This window comes from Lissotriton helveticus, chromosome 1_2 (assembly GCF_964261635.1).
Source record: "Lissotriton helveticus chromosome 1_2, aLisHel1.1, whole genome shotgun sequence".
Classification (NCBI taxonomy): domain Eukaryota; kingdom Metazoa; phylum Chordata; class Amphibia; order Caudata; family Salamandridae; genus Lissotriton; species Lissotriton helveticus.
In genome coordinates this window covers 284,274,071-284,290,988 of record NC_136058.1, presented here as the reverse complement: position 1 = coordinate 284,290,988, position 16,918 = coordinate 284,274,071, and the positions used below count along the sequence as shown (strand labels likewise).

The following is a 16,918-nucleotide window of genomic DNA, read 5'->3' as shown; positions in this document are numbered from 1 at the left end:
CTCCTTTTCTCGACGCTGCAGGGGACAGGGCACTCCCTTGATTCTCTGTGGGTTGCAGGCATGCAGATCCCACCCTCGTCGCCAGTTGTAGCATCTTGCTACAAAGAAATACAGACACTATTGGATCTTTTAACTGGAGCTTTATTATGTACTTCCAGTGTCCTCCCTGTCCCTACTCTAACTGCCCTCATCCTGTTCTGACTCCTCCTCTTCCCCTCAGCCCACCTAGCTCCGCCCACCCCAGCTACTAGACTGTCAACTATATTACATGGCCTTATTTAGCACTAAGCACTAACTGTAGTTTATCGTTGATCATTTTCCCATCAACTACAATTTAAAAGAACAGATGCAATTTCTCCGTATTCTAAATTAAGGTTTACTTTGCTGACTCAATATTTTGCGCCAGTTCCTGATTAGACCCACTGATTCAAATTCATGTTTAAATGGGCTCTTCTGTCCGGTAGCGATACTGACACTTTTTAGGTCTAGCCTGAGTTAGGTTGACCAGATCTTGAAAACCAAAAACCGGAGGGAGGGGGGGGAGGGGGTGCGGGGGGATCTAAATTTATGAAAAGTGACGCATCACTGCGTGAAAACAGCGATGCGTCACTTTTCAATGCGCCCTCCTTGCGACACCAATGATGCGTCATATTTGCAGTATGACGCATCATGTTGCAAGGAGTTACAGATACGTCAGTATTTCTGGCGTATCTGTAGGCGCAAAAGTGACGCATTGCTGGAGTGTGTCACAAAAGTGACGCAACTCCAGCAATGTGTCCTTTCATGTGGGGCGCAGGTATAATGTGGCGCAGGAGTTTACAAAGTGACGCATCTACCTAGATGCGTCACTTTGTAAATATGGCGCAATAAGGCGCATTTTTTACGCTACTGGTGCGTCTCAAAAAGTGACGCACCGGCGGCGTAAAAGTGACGCACAGCCTCATAAATGAGGCCCTGGGACTTTTGAGAAAAATAGAAGAATGACTACAATTTTTCATCCACGGAATGTGGCAGAATGACAACTGTCATCAACATAGGATCACAGAACCTGCATTAAAAAAGTAAATAAAATGTAATTTCTACAACCAACATCCTACCTATTAATTCAATTGCTTACTTATATCCGCTGCTAACTAGCACAGCTTTAGAACACCCAAAAAAGTGCCTCTCGCTGTTTTCAGTCTACCCACTCGAAAAACCGTCACATGAGCCAAAATTGATGGAATCTGCTGGGACAGCTTGTGAAAACCTGGGACTGTCCAGGCAAATCCGGGACATCTAGTCACCCTAGCCTGAGTCAGCGCACATGCCCTGCACTTTGAGACTTGTTGTGGTGGAGTATGGAAGAGGCTTGTGTGATAATCCTTCCTAAAGGCTGGCTTGCCAGTTGTTGTTAGGGTTGTTAGACCCTCCTTGGTACCGTCTTGTCTGTATTTGTAAACACACATGGCGATTGGCCCCTTTACTTTGGCTTGTCTTATTTACTTTGTAAGCATTCTGGGGCAGATTACCAAGGGTGGCGATAGGCAATTATCGCCGGTTTTGCGGCCGTTTTCGGCCGCTAAGCGGCGATAACTCTATCGCTCTATTAGCAAGCTGTCGCTAACTTATGTTAGCGACAGCTTTTAGGCGATAGCGAGCGGTTTGGGGCCCGCTTTTGCATGTCAGCGATATTTATCGCTAATGACATGCAAAGTGGGCGTACCCAACCTGTTAGCGACTGAAAGCAGTCGCCAACGTCGCTATCGCCTATTAGCAAGGCAGGTGTAGCGATGGAAATATTCCCGCTTTCGGCAAAAACTAACGCCTGCTCAGACCAGTTCTTAGCCATGTTATCCAATGGGAGGTGGATAACATGGCTAAGAGCATTTCGTCGCTTATGCGTGAATATCGCTATATTCTCAGCGATATTCGCGCATTTCGCCGCTATCGATGGATATTTTAGCACAATGGAGAAAAACGTTGCTAATAGCATGTTTTCTCCGCTAACATAGCCAGCGATAGGCAGCGATAAAAAATCGTCGCTAAGCCTATTTAGCGATAATTATCGCTACTTGTTGTTAATATGCCCCTCTGTTTTTTAATGGGTTTCTACTACTGTAGGCACGACATGCTTTTCAGCGCGCCATGCCGTATTCACTTTCATGCAGCCCCAGACAACGGAGGCCGCTTCTTTAAAGTGAAATAGGTCTTGCAGTTACAAGAGTTTGAGCTATTGCCATTGTAAATCACAATAGCTTAAACTCTTGTAAATGCAAGTGCTATTGTATTGCAAATACTTGTTAATCTGCGGTGTCATCTCGGTACTCTGTATTCTGCTGTATAAAATAATAACAGTACCACTATTGACAGGAGCCAAGTTGCGTTTCCACATGGTCATCTGACTGGGGGAATTTTCAACGAGCTGTTAATACAGCGATAGATGGCAACTGAAAAACAGTTCAAAATATTAACAGAACTCTGTGCTCGCACGCGCGCACACATACACGCACATATATATATATCTATGAAATGTATATATATATATATATATATATATGTATATATATATATATATATGTATACACATACACACACATACTCACACACATGAAATAACTGACAGTGCTGCCCATCGGTGCTCGCTCTTCGCCCCTCTTGCTCAGCAGTGACACAGTGTTGTACGCGCTACACGCTCGCTAGCACGGGCCCCCCTCCCAGCTCGTCTAACCCCCAGTGGTGTGAGCGTGCACTGGCCAGGGTTAATCTTCTATCTCCTGCACACGCCCTTCATGACCCCCGCTTTGGAGTGTTGAAGCTGCCTGCTCAGAATGGTAGCGGAGCTGAGAGATGTCGCACACTCCTTTCTGGGGCCCGTAAGTCTCATTTCATGTATGCTCTGCTTCTGAATCCGTTGCTACCAATCTCCCTCTCTGCGCTGCCCTTGCCTGCTGCTGCTCCTGACAGCGCCGCCTCACACCTCAGGTGCACTGTCTGGATCCCACTTTTGGCTGTCACGTGCACCGATATTATGTAAACTAGTATGTACTCTGTGATTTTCTGTACTATTGGTGTGGACGGACCCAGTGAATATGTGTACATGCTTCGCGGGTTTATTGTCAGACACTCAGTGGAAAGGTATGTCGCTGGTAGCTGGGGGCCACGCAACATGTTGGCCGGCAGTTAGTAGGGTGCATGAGGGAGCTTTGACCTGTTTACTCATTTATGCATTGACCCTCACGTTTCTAGTCTTCCAAAAATACATTGGGGCATATGTACAAGCCCCCATCGCCACCACAACGTCACCTATATTGACATTGTAGTGGCGATTGGGGCTGCGCCTTATGTACAAGGCAGAAAAGGTTTGCCTACAAGAGATTTTGTTCAAGTAATGTTTGTAGAGATATTATCTCATCGATATTCATCAAAGTTACACCCTTAATAGTGGTGAACAATAGATCTAATCATAAACAATCAATGTAATATTATCAAAGGAGAAAAAGAATAAACAAGTGATACACGGGGCGGAGAATCTACTTCAAACAATGCATATATTTAATATATAAACAAATAAATATAATCAGGGTAGAAATTAGAAACAACCAAACATAGGGCCCGATTCACAGAATGAATTTAAGACTCAATTCTAAACTTACTACTGTTTTGGTATTCACAGAATGCACTTACTACTTTTGGCATTCACAGAATGAACTTACTACTTTTGGTATTCACAGAAGTAAGGATTTTGTCTTAAGTCTGTCTTAAATCCTAACTTCTGTGAATAACAAAAGTAGTAAGTTCATTCTGTGAATGCCAAAAGTAGTAAGTGCATTCTGTGAATACCAAAATAATAGTAAGTTTAGGATTGAGTCTTAAGTTCATCCTGTGAATCGGGCCCAAAGTGTGTTGGGTTTCGTCGCTGATTCCTATGGAGCCTTGGAGAAAGATGCTGCAGGCGACCAGGAGAGTAGTGTCCATGTGGATCCAAGGGTGGATCGAGGATGAAGAGTACCTGAAAGCAGAGGGGACAGAGTCTGGGTCACTAGCCAGTGACCAGGAAGGAACCAAGAAGGAACCAGGCGATGTTGTGAAGCAATCAGGTGATGTAGTGAAGCTTGTCTCTGCAGCCACGTGGACCAGGAGGTGTCGACGACAATCAGAAGCTGCATACGGACTGTCCCACGAAGGCTCTCGCTGTCGGCGGCGTCGGCTTCCGGATTGAAGTCAACAAGCCTTGGCAAAGGCAACCCACGCAGGAATCGAAGATGGATTCTTGATCAGACCAGCAAGGTCGGATGAGCTTCTCCTTTTCAGGGAAGCAGGGGCCAGTCTTGAGCAACCAGACCAGTGATGCAAATCAAAGGGTTAGTTGCCACAGAGGCCACTAGCCAATGGGCAAGTGAGAAGACAGACGCGTCGAGCAGGAAAATGCAGAAGGGCCCCACGCAGAACTCGTACAGTGTGGAGGGCTGATCTTCGGTGCAGTTGGTGTTCAGAGCTGGGGCTTCTCAATCCCCAATGCACAACTTTGAGGGTGCCTCAGAAGTTGCACGGAAAGCAATTAGCTGGCTTTCCAAGATGGCTGGTCCCACGTCTCTCGTCGCCTCCACGGGTCTCAGCTCTGCTGTGACTGTGAATCGGGCTGTTGGCGTCTGGAAGTCCGGGTCTTGTCAGGCTCTGTGCTCGGGCTCCAGCGAGAGCGTCGACAAAGCAAACCGTTGATCGTTTGATGGTGCCTGCTTGCACAGGGTGGTCACTCCTTGACCACAAGGGAGATTCTTCAGTTGTCTTCTTGCAAAGTAGATCATCGAAGGTCCAGAGTTTCATTTCAGAGTTTCAGTCAGGATAAAATCTAAAGTCTTGGGACTCAGCTCCTACCTATATACCAAATTTAGGGGCTGGATTACCTGCTAGGTCCCTCCTATGGGTGGGACCCAGGAAGGGGGTGGTTACACCCCTTCCCCAGCACCAGTTTGAACTGGACTATGCATGGGACACCTTGTGTGCCCCAGGCAGTGTCTCATTTCATTCAGCCCTCCCTGCCCCAATACACTATAGCCTGTCTGGGGTGGTGCTAGCACCCCCAAGACAGGAAACCTATTGTCCAAGCCTCCCTCGCTGGAAGGACTCCCAGCAGCAGGAGGTCAGACTTGTGTCTGTGGCAGCAGCATCCATTTTGTGATGCTGAGGCTCTGGTTAACTTTAACTGGGATTAGTAGGAACAACATGTCTTCTCCCTCTAGAAGGGTGGAATGCTACCCCGTTGCCAGAACTGGCGAGGGGGTAGTATTCCAAAGCATATGACACCTTACACGACATGTTTTGATAAAGCCAAACCAAAGTTAGCATTTAACCACGAGGTTCATAATGCACTTAAGAGTATATGGTATGGCTATATCCTAGAACAGCTATAAGGACATGGTTCCGAAAGCTGCAGACAGGCTCAGCTCATGCTCACATAAAACCAAGCACTCTGCCTTCAGGGATGTTAAGGTCTACCATAGGAGTGACTTATAGGTGTATATGTGTCTAGATATAAGGTTAGATATAGGAATACTATATCTAAGCAAGGGGTGATTACACGACCTTGCCCCAGCTGAGTGGTCAGCCAGTTGTGTCAGTTTGGATGGCCAGCCAGGGGTGGCACAAGATATGCTGCAACCCCTTGTAGGCCTTGGGTGCACCTATGCCCTGGGTACCTATAGTACACTGTACAGGGACTCACAAGAGTGACCAATATCCCAATTTGTGATGTACCTAAAGTACATGGTGTGAAATTTAGAGAGAGAACAGCAGGGCTGTGGGTCTGATTAGCAGGCCCACAGCCACATTAAGTCGAAAACCAGTGAAGCAAAAAGCAAAAAGTGGGGTGACCATAGGAAAGCAGACCCTGCTCTCCTACACCTGGCATCACAAAATGGATGGCACAGACACGAGTCTGGCCTCCTGCTGCTGGACAAAACTCTGGCAGGGGAGGCCTGGACAATAGGTTTCCTGTCACAGGGAGGTGTCACCACCTCCCAGACAGGCTTTAGTGTTTGGGGCTTGGTGGGTGCACTCCAAGAGTGCTTTGAAGTCAGCACTGGGAGCACTATTGGTGTCCCTGTGCATATCCCAGTTCAAACCGGTTGCAGGGGCTACCAGCCCTGCTCTGGAGCAAAACTAGACAAAGAAAATGGCTGTAGCCACCCCACTTTCCAAACCTTCCCATAGGTGGGTCCCCAGAGTTTGTCCCACTCCTTCCTTGGGTATTCATACTAATATAATAAAGAGACAGCCCAAACCTTTGAGGCGGGTAATCTCAGGAACCACAGCACCAATCACAACACCCAATACAGCATTGGAAAGGGTAGTTGCAGCAGAAGGACATAGGCTATGCAGACGCCCCACCATATACATTTAAAAGGTAAAAGAACCGTGCCAGAAAAGTAGTCCCTTGTGGGCTTGTCTGCGTTGTGCTGTGGGCTTGTGCTGGGGGGCGTGACAAATGCTGGGGGTGTGTGGTACGTTCCGCCCTTTGGGCTGGACTGTCCCCATGAGGCACAGGGTCAAGGCTGATTTGCATATGGCTATGTCTGAACTGGGGTGGTGTGGAGTGCAAAAAAACGATGGATTTAGGCCCAGATCTCTGTACTGGGGTGAATGTATGACATTGTTCTGCATTCTGTCCATCAGCTGTTGACTTGCATTTGTCACCCCGAGTGTGATGGGTATGCTCAGACGTGAATCCCATGCTCTCCACACCACTGGAGTCAAGTTGTTCTGGCGGAAAATGGCTGATAGCCAGAAACTGGTTCTAGGATGCTTGATGCTGGTGTAGGAAATACATTGCCTGGCAGTTAAGGCTGGACTTTTCCCATGAGGTACAAGGTCAAGGCTGATTTGCATATGGCAATGTCTGAACTGGGATGGTGCGGAGTGAAAAATAATGATGGATTTAGGGCCAGATCTCTGTACTGGGGTGAATGTATGACATTGTTATGCATTCTGTCCATCAACTGCTGTTTTCACATTCCGCCCTTCATGCCATGTCTCATATCGTGTGCTGTGGGCGTGTACTGGGGGTGTGGGCGTGTGCTGACGCGGGATTACGGGGAAAAAAAAGCGAGCGTTGTGCCAAATATTTCATTGTTTTTTCTTCCCAGGTTCTGTACATTCCAGCTCCGAGTGTCCACCCTGCTCCCTTTAAATACCCCTGCACCCCATAATCAAAACCCACCCTTACTCCTTAAAATACCCAACACCCTTAAACACTAACCCATCTTAACCCTATAAATATACCCTGTACCCCAAAACCCAAACCTATTCCTAAACCCTAAAAATACCCCTGTACCCCAAAACCCAAACCTACCCCTGAACCCTAAAATACCCCTGTACCCCAAAACCCAAACCTAGCCCTGAACCCTTAAAATACCCCTGTACCCCAAAACCCAAACCTACACCTGAACCCTAAAAATAACCCTGTACCTCAAAACCCAAACCTACCCCTGAAGCCTAAAATACCCCTGTACCCCAAAACCCAAACCTAGCCCTGAATCCTAAAATTACCCCTGTACCCCAAAACCCAAACCTAGCCCTGAACTCTTAAAATACCCCTCTACCCCCAAACCCAAAACTACCCCTGAACCCTAAAAATACCCCTGTACCCCAAAACCCATACCTATCCCTAAACCCTAAAACGACCCCTGTACCCCATAACCCAAAACTATATCTGAACCCTTAAAATACCCAAACACCCCAAAACATATACCTCTGTACCCCAAAACATATACCCCTATACCCATACTTACCTTATCCAAACATTAAAAAAAAATCATGCTTTTACCAATCATGCATTTACATACAATTTCGTTGTAAATGTATGCGTGGTAAAAGCATATAAAATGTAATGCCATGCGTCATATTGGCATTGCGGAGTCATGGTACTTTCATAATGAAAGTATGCGGAGTCATGGTATGCGGAAAGAAAGTTGCGTAATAATGGGTGTTTACCCTCCCCCGGTAAGTACATTGGTAATCCACATTTGTAAAGCGCACAATCACCCGTGAGGGTCTCTAGGCGCTGGGGGCCATCGGGAAGATTAAGCAAGCTATTGCCCAGAGTCACATGGTGCTGGGCTAACCTGCCGCCGGAGCCGGGGATCGAACCCTGATCCCCAGATTCCAGCGTCAGTCGCCCTGGCCGGCGGCCCATATCTCCAGCAAAATACTCATATTTTTTCACCACCGATTTGAAAAATGCACAGGTCTCTCTCATTGATGGCTTGCACCGACATACACTTTTAGACACACCTCCCACCACAAGTTCTAGAATTGCGAAGTTTAGAGCTGGGGAGCTACATTCGAATCTCGGCATCAGCTCAACATCCTGTGCTTCCAGGCAAATCGCTTTGTCTCCCCGTGCCTACCACAAATTTATGTGTTCTTCTGTAATGTAAATTGTGCTCATGCCATGTTGTCGAGTTTGCGCTATATAATATTGCAAGGAAAAATAAAGTAGGGAAACTCAAGTTCACACACTACTGAATGCGCACTCTTAAGTGCATCAGCAGTGCACTGTGAATAGAGCGTTTCACAGGCAAGTGACACAGTGAAGAAGTGCTGTCAAAACGAAATCCTACAAAACAATATACTACGGGCCGGCAGCAATTCATACCCGGACAACGTCGGGACGGGCTGCTAGTAAGATATCAGATAGGAACCCCTGGCAACAAGAATTTAGATTTACCTGGACGAAACTCTGATACTGAATCCTGGAACTTCGATGATCTGCACGACGCTGGATGACTGAAGAATCTCCCTTGGAGTAAAGGAGTTACTCCCCTGCGTGGCAGGCACCAAAGATGCATCTGACCGGTTTGCAACTCCGAAACTCCCACCAGATTCCGAACAATTTGCAATACAGGAGCAGGATTTCCAGACTTCCCAGAGGCCGACCCGAGTCCCCAGCAAAGCTGCGACCTGTATCCCTTGTGGGTACCGTGAAACCGGAACCCCTGGACACAGTGCACATTTGCAAGTGCATCTGCTTCTCGACAATCCTTGAGGCTGTGCATTGGTTTACTTGTAGCCCAGACCCCGAGCAGCATTTCCACTGAAGATTGCTGGCGTATACTCCACGAGTGTTCCGTGAGCCGATCCTTTGTGTTTCTTTTGAGGTACCTTCGCAATCCCTGGTCTGTCGACTGGTGGGTCCCTGAGAAGGCAACTTTAACTTTCCTTGGGCTTCCCTGGTTACTCCAGACGTGTCCTGACTCCATCGCTTGGGGAGTCCCCTGAACCTTGCTGGTCCACACCGGAGCATCTTTTCTCTTCCTGCGTGGGTTGCTGTTGCCAAGGCTTGTTGTGTTCACTCCGAGCACCGATGCCGCAGCACTCGACATCCTTTGTGGGACAGCTTGAATCCAGCTCCTGGCCATCGTCAATGCCGCCTGCTCCTCGTGGCTGCAGAGTCAAGCTTCACCTCTTCGCACCTGAAGCACCCGACATCGGTGGGCATTCGTCTATCGTGCCCCTGGTCACTGGCAAGTGACACAGACTCTGTCCCCTCTGCTTTCAGGTTCCTCACATCTTCCATCCAGGCTTGGATCACACTGGTATCTTTTCTTCTTCACGGCAGCAGCACTTTGCAGCAGATCGCCATTGAAGTCAACAACGATTCCCAACACCATTTGACACCTATGCACCCGGCTTCCCTGGGTGAGGTAACTCGAGTACTCCGGTGCTCCCGTGAGTGTTGGCCCTAGAACCCCTTAAGACTAAAGGGGCTTGCTCAAAGTCCTCTCCTAAGTGCCCTTAATCTTTAAAATTCCAACCGCGACTTTCCCTATAGAAGCTAACAGTGCTCGCGGGAGCGGTCTCACACTGCACGCGCCCCCCGTGGGTCCCCTGTGTCACTACCTTGGGTGGTTCCTTAGGGTCCCAGTGAGTGTTTAGTAATACATACATATATTTTACACTTCTTCAAGACTCAGCCGTCAGCCTGCAAGCCCCGGAACTCATCCGCCTTCCACTGTTTTTCCTGGAGTCCCCACCACCAACTCTCCGAGGGCCATATTATCAAGAAAGGGCGATACATTATCGCCACTTTTATCGGCAGGAAACTGCCGATAAAGCTCCGATAATGGGCTTGATAATAGGCCCTTATGAATTCCCATAGAAGCCCAGGTTCTGGTGTTAACCTGGGCTTCTATTGGAATTCACAAGGGCCTATTATCAAGCCCATTGTCGCCGCTTTATCGGCAGTTTCCTGCAGATAAAAGCGGCGATAATGTATTGCCCTTTCTGGATAATATGGCCCCTGGTTCGGGTTCCGCTGCATTTTTTAAACTATATAAGTTTGGGGGGAAAAGAGTTAGGCGGCTGTGCAAAAGTAAACAAAGGGGCGCGGCCGCCATTGGTGAATCGGTTCAGTTCTAGCAGTGTTAGAAAGGCCGTCGCAGCTTGAAACATGGGGCCTCATTTATGAAGCTGTGCGTCACTTTTACGCCGCCGGTGCGTCACTTTTTGTGACGCACCAGTGGCGTAAAAAATGCGCCTTGTTGCGCCATATTTACAAAGTGACGCGTCTAGGTAGATGCGTCACTTTGTAAACCCCTGCGCCCCATTATACCTGCGCCAGGTATAATGTATGCAAGGGGGACGTATTGACGCAAGGAAGGGTCGTAGAAGTGACGCAGTGAAATCTATGAGATTTCACTGCGTCACTTTTAGGACGCCGTTGCGTCAAAATCGTGCGACGGCCTCACAGCAGGCGTAAGTCTGACGCAGGCCCTTTCACATGGGGCTTGCCCCATGTGAAAGGACGCATTGCTGGAGTTGCGTCACTTTTGTGACACACTCCTGCAATGCGTCACTTTTGCGCTTACAGATACGTCCGAAATACTGACGTATCTGTAACTCCTTGCGATATGATGCGTCATACATCAAATATGACGTATCAGGAATGTCGCAAGGAGTGCGCACTGAGAAGTGACGCATCACTGCTTTCACGCAGCGATGCGTCATTTCTCATAAATGAGGCCCATGGAAGTTTGAAAACAACATAGTCGGCCACGCAAAAGTGTGTGCAACTATCATTGCAAAACTGAAAGTGCGCATGGCGCGCTGAAAATAAAAATGAAACTAAACGTGCCAGAAAACAAAAGCAAGAAGCGGCCGCCATTACTTCTCAAGGGTTAGTTTAAATTGGGCAATCTTCGGCAATCAATGACGAGCCTAGCTGTAAGCGTTTGTATCTACAGAATCATCTGGCAATATCTACCATAAGTAACATAATTAGCAATAACAGCAGAACGAATTAACACCCTCTATTAAATCAAATTATCTTAATATCATTATCTCATACCTGTGTTATATATCCTCTTTATTAAACCAATAACCAATTCCTATTTTCTTTCATTAACAACCATTTGGCGGCTTCTCGAAATCTAGAAAACGAATATAAACATATACTTCACTTCTTAAATACGATTTCTGAGAACACCTTTTAATTGCACATCTTATATTAACCATGAATTGGCGGCTCCTCTTTAAGAGGAACCTTCTAGACAAATTCTAAAGAGCTGTGATCTTACCGCATTCTGTATCAGTTTCACAGAGTACGGCAAAGTAAAACCTAATACTATTAGGCCGTTTAGTATATATTCACTTTGATTAAAATGAGAAAGTGTAAAGTTGACTACACACACATATGAATAATTATAAGTGTAGTTTATTAGAAGAAGCACAGGAGCAAGGTAGGTAACATCCTACACAGGACTTCTTTCTCAGTAACTGGCAACAGATGCTAGGAAAGGAATCCTAGATACAATAGAACACAGGGTACAGATCATTCTAAAGGAAATACTTAAAGGGACAACATGACACATCTTCCTCTTTATAATAAAAACGAATAATTAACAAACAAAATCCTGTAACCACTTTGGTTTGGAAGAAACACGTTTTTTGTTCACAAATGTTTCATTGTTACAATTGGAATCTTCAATGGAAGTAAAGTTAGAAACTTGATTGGATGGATCAACGTCATGTGAAGTATACATATCAGAATTGTTGGTGGAAGAATCAATTACATCAATGTCGCTCTCAACTTCAGGAGAATTGGAAAATATGTCTGATATGGGAAGGTTTTCTGTTACAGTAAAACCACCATGATCTTCATCATGAACAGAATGAGAAACAGGTACTGTGTTTGAAAAATGAGAAGGAACAATAGGGTTTTCCTTCGAATTTTTCTTTCCTCTGTAAATAGCAATTCTTTTAAGATTCCACACTTTACCATCGCTCAAAAGAACTGCATTTCGTAAAACTTTCTTGATCATTAGAGGTTCAGAAAACTGGGAATCACCTTTGCGAACTTTCCACGTTTTTTTTACTTTAACCCACATTCCAGCATCAACATTCACAGAACTGGTACGACATTTACTATCGAAGTTCCTTTTATACTCAAGATGTTTATCAATAACATTGGTTCTGATTTTACTCATACATATATCTAAACAAGATTTCTTATGTAACCAATTGGGATTACATTTGGTTCTTGCAATACGACCTCTCATGACTTCAAAAGGTGACATCTTTAAAGCATCATGAATGTTGGTTCTATAAGACCAGATAGCTTTAAAAACAGAAGTTTCCCAATCTTCATTTTTTTGATTGGCAATTTGAATGGTATTTTTCAGAACTCTGTTGAACCTTTCACATAGTCCATTCCCACTAGGGTTATATAGGGAGGTAGTTTTATGGACAATACCAACTCTGTTAAAATAAGATTGAGTTAGTTTGGATGTAAATTGAACACCATTATCGCTAATGATCTGGTTGGGTAAACCTTCTTCAATAAAAACCTTATCGATAAAATTTAAAACAGAAGAAGAGTCAACCTTATCAACAATAGTAATACAGGGCCACCTAGAAAAAACATCAATTATAGAAATTATAAATGTATGACTGTCTCCAATAGGTCCCATTATATCCATTGCAACAGTATGCCAGGGACCTTCCGGTACCAAAGGTTCACACATGTCGGGTTTAAGAGTATTGAGTACCTTATCTGAATTAGAGCATGTAACACATTCTCGTACGATTCTTTCAGTAAGCACATCAACTCCTGGCCACCAATACCATTGTTTGACATTTTGTTTAGTTTTAACAATGCCACAATGGTCTTTGTGACATAACTCCACAATTTTATTCCTTAAAGATGAGGGAGGAACAGCTCTTTCACCCCGAAAAATAGTATTTTCACAAACAGTGAGTTCATTCCTAATCTCCCAAAAGGGTTTGAAATCAGGTAATAATTTTTTCTTTTCTGTCCATCCTTTCTGAATGAATGAAACAACAGAGATTAAAACTTTGTCCTTCAAATATTCTTCATTCCATATCTTTTTCTCAATACAGAAAGGATTAGAATCAAGAATAAGAGCAATGAAATGAAGGAGTCCCACTCATTCATTTCACACTCTTGTAAATCAGTGGGCATGCGGGAAAGAAAATCAGCGATAACGTTGCTTTTCCCAGGAAAGTATTCAACTTTAATGATAAAATCCTGTAATCGCATAGACATTCTAGCTATTCTAGCTGTGGCACCATAAAGACCTTCAGTGGTAAGAAGTTTGGTGAGGGGTTTGTGGTCAGATCTAACTACGCATTTCTTTCCCCACACAAAACTACGAAAATGTTCTAGAGCCCAGACTACTGCCAGAGTTTCTTTCTCTATAACGGAGAATTTGCTCTCAGGAACAGAAAGTGCTCTTGAAGCAAATGCAACAATCCGTTCTTTCCCATGACTGTCTAACTGAGATAGAACACTGCCCAGGCCTTTGTTGCTGGCATCAACTGTGATTACAGAATCAAGATCCAAGTCAAAAGGGGATAAAACAGGAGCATTGATGATGTCTAACTTGATACTATTGAATTCATCTTCACAGGAAGCGGACCATTCAAAATTGACTTTATTCTTTAAAAGCTGTCTAATATTAAAGACTTTGCTGGAAAAATTTCTTATAAACTTTGAATAAAATTCTACCATTCCTAAGAATGATCTAACATCATCTTTACTAGTTGGAGGGGGGGCCTCTTTTATAGCATCGACCAATTTAAGTTTGGTAGCAACGCCATCACAACATAAAACATGACCAAGGCAAGTCACAGATTTGACTGCAAAATTGCATTTAGAAAATTCAATGGTCAAACCCTTTTTTTCAAGAGTACCTAAAACCTCTTCAAGGATCGAATTGTGTTCTTCTTTATCCTCGCCGTATACAAGAATGTCATCCTGAAAAAATGTTACTTTAGGATGTTTCCCAAATAATTGATGCATTATGCGTTGGAAGATGGCAGCAGCAGACGCTAAGCCAAACGGCATTCTCTTAAATTGGAAACACCCCATGGGAGTAATAAACGCTGTAAATTGTCTACATTCTATATCAAGGGAAATCTGGTGATATGCAGATGATAGATCTATTGTTGAAAAAAATTGTGCACCATTAACTGACGATAACATTTCAGAAATTTTTGGTAAGGGAAATTTATCTATTACGATATTCTCATTCAAATGGCGAAGATCAACACAAAGACGGATTTTGCCATTGTTACGTCTTGCGATGACAACTGGCGAAATCCAACTGGAGGACTCAATGGGCTCAATTATGTCTTCTCTAACTAGTTTTTCTAATTCTTTTTCAACATCATTACGAACCAGAATAGGTATATTCCTAGCTTTGACATTTTTAGGAGTAGCATCATCTTTTAGAACAATGCGATGAGAAAATCCTTGAAAGTTGCCAATTTTGCCACTAAAAACTTTAGGAAATTTTTTAAGCATAGCTTCTCCAATTTCCACCCCTTCATTGACAACTAAAACAGGATCAGGACTGTTAGGGTTCAATATAATATCTAAATCCCTTTGGTCTTTCCATCCGAGAACTGAAGGTCCAAGTTTAGCTACATATAATTTGCCGAAGGATTCTCTGCCTTTAAACCTAAATTTCAGAGGTTTGTAGCCAATCATGTCAATTTTACTACCAGAAAACCCTTCTGCAGAAATATCAGGTGAATAGAGATCATTTCCAAGATAAAAGGCAAAATCAGAATTCCAAACATTTTCATTAATTATGGTATATGGAGAACCAGAATCAGCATAAATATCAATAGGAACTCCTCCAATAAGCATATTGCAAATAGGTTTTCTAAGGATATTCCTTTTACAAGAATCATTAATATTAAATATGTAAACCTTTTCAATGGGTTTAGGGATGCAATCATCTTCCATTGAACAAGGTATCACATTTTTAATGCAATTATCATTTACATAACAATGCATGACTTTATCAGATAAATCTCCTTCCTCATCAGAAGAAGAGTCATAAACTATTTTAACTTTTTTACTTTTGACTCTATTACAAGCCCTTGAATAATGCCCAATTAACCCACAATTCGAGCATTTCTCCTTAATTGCAGGACAAAGATTATAGTTAGCTAGATGTGAGCTGCTGCCACATCGAAAACATCTTAAATTATCTTTTTTTTTTACATCAGCAGGTTTAGACTTTGTTTGAAATTTCTGTTTATAATTAGATTTGCTTTGAACTTTTGAAACAGTTTGATCAATGGTGGTTCTTTGTTCAAGAATAGTTTTTTCTTCATTTTTAATTGCTTTTGCACTGCGGCCTGATAGCTCAGCCTTCCTGACAATGGCTAAAATATCTTTAAGGTCTGAATCGTCATTTATCCAAAGTCTGTCTTGAATAGAAGGATCTGATGCGTGCATAACTACCTGATCTCTTATAAACTGTTCTTGGAGATTGTCAAACTTACAATCTTCTGCTATTTTTTTAAGTTCAGCAATATATACATCAATGTTTTCTCCAGGTCGTTGTTTTCTGCGAAAAAACTTGTAGCGAGTAATACCTATACATACTTTAGGTGAAAAGTGACTGTCAAAGTCTTTTAAAATATTATCAAAAACATTAGAATCACCACCACCGCTACTTTTAGGCATTTCTTCATACATTTTCAGTCCACCAGCACCTAACGAGTGTAAAAATAGTTTCTTTTTCTTTTCAGGTTTCATCTTACCATCTTCATCAATGGTATCAATAAAGTTAATAAAATATGCTTTCCATTGAAGCCATTTCATACATGGTTCCAAGCCTGATGGCCAAAAAGGTTGTGGAGATTGAATGGTAACATTTTGTGAAGACATGTTGAATTTTTTTTTTTTATAAAAATAAGCTTACTTGATTTTGATATGAAGGTCTGGTAGGCTTATCTTTTCTTCAAATATTTTCAACTTGATGAAAAAGAAATAAATATGTTAAGAATTTAACTTAAACAATATGTAAAATCAATCCAATTTGGTAATAAAATGAACGTTTTGTGTAGAAATGAAATCAACGCTGGAATCCGTGCTCTGCACTCGTAGAGGAAGCTGAAATCGTTGTCATGGTGATTTAAAATGGCTGCTGTGCGTGGACGTCAATACGCATCACAAGGTTGTTGTGTTTCAGCGTGAAGGTATGCGACGTCACAAGTGGCAGAGGCAGCGACTGAGAAGCGCGTGAGGAATGGAGCGCGCTGAAGGTAACGATCTCAGATTTAAAAGATGCATGTGCACAGAACACTTGAAGCTTCCTTTCCGCTTTTTATTTTTTTTAAACGAGTGAAAGTTAAACAAGTAAATGCGCTAGTGAAATTAGGCAGTAATTGCTTAGAATTGCGTAAGGGGTAGAGCACAATGGATTATTTAAAGGTCTTTTACTCACGACGAGGAGTCCTTTGAGAGCGTTGAAGATTTTCTTTAATCAAGTGGAGGTCGAGTAAATTTCTTCAGAGGTTGGAGTGAAGATTCTCGATATTCATACGAAGAGAATTCTTTTTAAGTTTTCGTCCATTTATTTAGGATATAGAAAACGATGAATTCTTCCCAGAATTAGAAATG

At 43.5% G+C, this 16,918-nt stretch overlaps 1 non-coding gene across 1 annotated transcript; it reads right to left on the bottom strand.

Moving 5' to 3' along the window:
• Positions 1 to 11,498: 11,498 nt before the first annotated feature.
• On the bottom strand, positions 11,499 to 11,553 carry LOC144808130 (U7 small nuclear RNA). Its single transcript, XR_013606658.1, has one exon. It is a non-coding gene; the product is annotated as a U7 small nuclear RNA (small nuclear RNA).
• Positions 11,554 to 16,918: the final 5,365 nt, after the last annotated feature.